This window comes from Ailuropoda melanoleuca, chromosome X, assembly GCF_002007445.2.
Source record: "Ailuropoda melanoleuca isolate Jingjing chromosome X, ASM200744v2, whole genome shotgun sequence".
In the NCBI taxonomy this organism is placed as follows: Eukaryota; Metazoa; Chordata; class Mammalia; order Carnivora; family Ursidae; genus Ailuropoda; species Ailuropoda melanoleuca.
The window spans coordinates 6,366,454-6,372,453 of record NC_048238.1 but is presented as its reverse complement, the minus strand read 5'-3'; positions in this window follow the sequence as shown (position 1 = coordinate 6,372,453).

Here is a 6,000-nt window from a genome sequence, read left to right as displayed (position 1 = left end):
TGTATCCTCAGCTCGTAGCCCAGCACACAATGGGCCCACCATAGATATTTTTAGGCTGAATGAATGAAAGTGAAAATCACCCAGGGGGAGAATAATAAGGCTCCTCTGAGGATTTGGGACTTAAGTCTGGATGCAGAGCCCTGCCCGCAAACCCTTCTGCTTTTCTACCTATTTCTGTCTCCCACCTACTACAAGGAACTTCATTCCCCTCAAGCCTACAATACATAGGACCTCCTCACTCACCCTGAGGTAACCTAATACTGCTTATGAAAACAACAGAAGCTATAGTTGGAATCACTTTATCTTCTTGCCTCAAAATCTACCTACAACTGGATAGTTTGCTTTCATTCTCTTCTTATAAATATGCTTACTACCATGAACCCTAGTCCTTAACAGCTGCCTCTTTAGCATCCTAGCTCTGATCATTAGCCCCTCTCTATCTCTCCTGGATTACCCACATCCCCTGTTCACTGGTGTCTTGTTATCAGCATTTAAATATGATGGCGTCTCCCTTGGCAGGAGTCTATCCAAAGCAGTGCCATAAGCCTGGCTTTGTGCAAGTAGCCCTGACGGGTGCCAGGATCACTCTGAAGTGATTCCTGCTCCAAGGACAGGGGAAGATAACCACACATGCCAGTCTGACTGAAGCCCCAGCAGTGGGCTGTGGCAGGCAGCTGTTCTAACTGCAGACCCTGCCCACCAACAAAAGCTCCTCTAGACACAGCACAGAGAAAGCGCCATGCAGTTTGGTGTTACTGCATCTCTGGCAAATGCCTCGTCTGACTCAACTCAAGCCCAAGGCAGCCCCAGACTGGCCCACTAACGACTCAGGGACCAAACCTTGCCCACCACAAGCAAAGAGAGCCGGTGCAGATGACTGGGCCAAAGGCAAATGCAGCTCAACCACAAGAGTAGGGAGCATGCAACACACGTACGAGATACACTGGAAGCACCAGGTTCGGGTGAACAGGGGACACGGCACTGCAGGGTACTACAGGACCTCTTCTCCATAAGGACACTGCTGTCAAGAGCGGGAGATGTAGCTGACTTTCCTGACACATTGAAACGGAGAGTTAGACAAAATGAGAACACAGACGTGTATGTCCCAAATGAAAGGACAGAACAAAATCACAGCCAGAGATCTAAACAAAATGGAGATGAGTAATATGCCTAATAGAGAATTTAAAATAATGGTCATAAAGATACTCACAGAACTTGAGAAAAGAGTGGAAGATCTTCGTGAGACCCTCAACAATGAGACAGAAAACACAAAAAAGAACCAATCAGAGATGAAGAACTCAGTAACTGAAATTAAAAACGCACTGGAGGGAGTGAACGGCAGACTAGAAGAAGCAGAAGACGGACAGCGACCTGGAGGACAGAGTAATGGAAGGCAACCAAGCTGAAAGGAGAAAGAGAAAAGAATAATAAAAAATGAAAGTAGATTAAGCAAACTCAACAACACTATCAAGCATAATAACAGTCACATCATAGGGATCCCAGAAGGAGAGAGAAAAAGAAGAAGAAAATGTATTTGAAGAAATAATAGCACAAAACTTCCTGAATCGGAAGAAGGAAACAGAAATCAAGATCCAAGACACACACAGAGTCCCCAGCAAAATCAGCCCAAGGAGGTCTACACCAAGATACCGAGTAATTAAAATAGTAAAAAGTAGTGACAAAGAGAGAATTTTTAAGGCAGCAAGAGAAAAGAAAACACTTACATACAAGGGAAACCCCATAAGGCTATCAGCTAACGATTTAGCAGAAACTTTACAGGCCAGAGTGACATGATATATTCAAAGTGCTGAAAGAAAAAAAATTGCAACCAAGAGTACTCTACCCAGCAAGGCTATCATTCAGAACAGAAGGAGAGATAAAGAGTTCTGTAGACAAAGAAAGTTAGAGGAATTCATCACACTAAACCAGCCTTATAAAAAACATTAAAAGGATTCTTTGAGAGGAAAGCAAAGACCATAAGCAGGAGTAAAAAAAAAGTTGGAAGCACAAAAACACTAAAGTTAGGTATATCTGTAAAAATCAGTTTGGAGATTCACAAAATGAAAGGATGNTATTAAAAGGATTCTTTGAGAGGAAAGCAAAGACGATAAGCAGGTGGAAGCACAAAAACACTAAAGTTAGGTATATCTGTAAAAATCAGTTTGGAGATTCACAAAATGAAAGGATGTAGTGTATGATGCCATGTACCTACAACATGGGTTGGGGGGAGAGAAGTAAAAATTTTGTGTTTTTAGAATGGGTTCAAACTTCAGCAACCATCAGTTGGAAAGAAAGCCCAAGATAGCACACTTATATTGTACAAAATAGCCCTTAAAACAAAGACTGTAACAAGAGACAAAGAGGGATACTACACGATCAAAAAGGGGACAATCTAACAAGAAAATTTAACAACTGTAAGTATGTATGCACCCAACACTGGAGCACCCAAAAACATAAAGCAGCTATTAGCTAACAAACATGAAGGAAGTGCTAGATAGTAATACAATAATATTAGGGGACTTTAACACCCCACTTACATCAATGGATAGATCACCCAATCAGAAAATCAATAAGAAAATAGTGGTTTTGAATAACACATGGGACTAGATGGATCTAACAGATATGTTCAGAACATTCCATCCTAAAACAGCAGAATACACAATTTTTACAAGTGCACACGGAACATTCTCCAGAACAGATCACATGTGAAGCTACAAAATAAGTCTAAATAAATTTAAAAAGATCGATGTCATACCATGCATCTTTTCTGACCACAACACCATGAAACTAGAAATCGACTGCAAGAAAACATCTGGAAAGAACATAAATACATGGAGGTTACATGCTACTAAACATACTACTAAATAATTAATGGATCAACCAAGAAATCAAACAGCAAATCAAAAAAATACATGGAGACAAATGAAAATGAAAACACAATGGTCCCAAATCTTTGGGATGCAGCAAAAGGTATTTTAAGAGGGATGTTTACAGCAGTACAGGCCTACCTCAAGAAGCAAGAAAAGTTGCAAATAAACAACCTAACTTTACACCTAAAGGAGCTAGAAAAAGAAGAAACAAAACTCAAAAACAGTAGAAGGAAGAAAATAATAAAGATGAGAGCAGAAATAAATGAAATAGAAACTAAAAAAAAAAAAAAAACCAACTACAGAATACATCGATGAAACTAGGAGCTGATTTTGTGAAAAGATCCACAAAATTGACAAATCTTTACCCAGACTCGACAAGGGGGGAGGGCCTCAAATCAATAAAATCAGAAATGAAAGAGGAAAAATAATAACCCAAACCACAGAAATACAAAGGATTATAATGGAATATTATGAAAAATTATATGCCAACAAATCGAAAAACCTAGAAGAAATGGATAAATTCCTAGAAACATATAACTTCCCAAGACTGAATCAGGAATAAATAGGAAATTTGAACAGACTGATTACCAGCAAGGAAATTCCAATGGTAATCAGAAAACTCCCAACAAATTAAAGTCCAGGGCCAGATGGCTTCACAGGTGACTTCTACCAAACATTTAAAAAAGAGTTAATACCTATTTTTCTCAAACTATTCCAAAAAATAGGAGAGAAAGGAAAGCTTCCAAATTCATTCTATGAAGCCATCATTATCCTGACACCAAAACCAGATAAAGACACTACAAAAACGGGAATTACAGGCCAATATCTCTGATGAACATAGATGCAAAAATCCTCAACAAAACATTAGCAACCTGAATTCAACAATATCGTAACGAAACCATTCTCCATGATCAAGTAGGATTCATTCCTGGGATGCAAGGGTGGTTCAATATTCACAAATCAATCAACACAATACATCACATAAACAAGAGAAAGGATAAAAACCACATGATCATTTCAATAAATGCAGAAAAATCATCTGACAAAGTACAACATTCACGATAAAAACCCTCAACAAAGTAGGCTTAGATGGAACATATGTCAACATAATAAAGGCCAATTATGAAAAACCCACAGCTAACATCATACTCAATAGTGGAAACTAAAAGCTTTCCCCTAAGATCAGGAACAAGACAAGGATGTCACTCTCGCCACTTTTATTCAATACAGTACTGGAAGTCCTAGCCACAGCAATCAGACAACAAAAAGAAACAAAAGGCATCCAGATTGGTAAGAAAGAAGTGAAACTTTCATTATTTGCAGATGGCATGATACTATATATAAAAAGCTCTAAAGACTCCATAACAAAACTACTAAAACTGATAAAGGAATTCAGTAAAGTCGCAGGATACAAAATCAATAAACGTTAAGTCTCTTGCATTTCCATACACTAATAATGAAGCAGCAGAAAGTGAAATTAAGAAAACAATCCCATTTACAATTGTGCCAAAAATAATAAAATACCTAAGAATAGAGTTAACCAAGGAGGTGAAAGGCTGTACTCTGAAAATTAAAACGATGAAAGAAATTGAAGATGACACAAATGGAAATATATTTCATGCTCACGGATTGGGAAAACAAATAGTTAAAATATCCATACTACTCAAAGCAGTCTACATATTGAATGCAATCCCTATCAAAATACCAAAAGCATTTTTCACAGAACTAGAACAAACAATCCTAAAATTTGTATGGAACCACAAAAGACCCTAAATAGCCAAAATAATCCTGAAAAAGGAAAACAAACCTGGAGATACCACAATTCTAGACTTCAAGTTATATTACAAAGTTGCAGTAATCAAAACAGTATGGTACTGGTACAAAATAGACATATAAATCAATGGAGCAGAATAGAGAGCCCAGAAATAAACCAATGATTATATGTTCAATTAATCTATGACGAAGGAGGCAAGCATATGCAATGGGAAAAAGACAGTCTCTTCAAAAATGGTGCTGGGAAAACAGGACAGGTACATGCAAAAGAATGAAACTGAACTGCTTTTTTACACCACACACAAAAATAAACTCAAAATGGATTAAAGATCTATATGTGAGACCTGCAGCCATAAAAATCCTAGAAGACAACACAGGTAGTCATTTCTTTGACATTGGCTATAGCAAGTTTTCTAGATATATCTCCTGAGGCAAGGGAAACAAAAGCAAGAATAAACTACATCAAAATATAAAGCTTCTGCACAGCAAAGGAAACAGCAACTGAAAGACAACCTACTGAATGGGAGAAGATATTTGCAAATGACATATCTGAAAAGGGGTTAGCATCCAAAATATATAAAGAACTTACAGAACTCAACACCAAAAAACAAAACAGAAACAAACAAAATCCCCAAATAATCCAATGTAAAAATGGGCAGAAAACACTAACAGACATTTCTCCAAAGAAGACATACAGATAGCCAAGAGACACATGAAAAGATATTCAACATCACTAATTAGCAGAGAAATGCAAGTCAAAACCACAATGCAATATCACCTCACACCTGTCAGAATGTTTAAAATCAAAAACATAAGAAACAAGTGTTGGCAAGAATGTGGAGAAAAAGGAACTCTCTTGCACTGTTGGTGGGAATGCAAACTGGTACAGCCACTGTGGAAAACAGTATGGAATTTCCTCAAATAATTAAAAATCACCATAGGATCCAGTAGTTCCACTACTGGGTATTTACCCAAAGAGTAAAACACTAATTCAAAAAGCTATATGCACCCCTATGTTTGTAGCAGTATTATGTATGACAGCCAAAATATGGAAGCAGCCCAAGAGTCCTTTGATAGATCAATGGATAAAGAAGATGTGGTATATATGCACGATGGAATATTACTCAGCCATAAAAAAGAATGAAATCTTGCCATTTGCAACAACACAGATGGATTGAGAGGATATAATGTTAAGTGAAATAAGTTAGTCAGAGAAAGACAAATACCATATGATTTCACTCCTATGTGGAATTTAAAAAACAAAACAAATGAACAAATTAAAAAGGAAACAGAAAACCAGACTCTTAACTACAGAGAACACACTGATGGTTACCAGAGGGGAGGTGTGGGGGAGAAT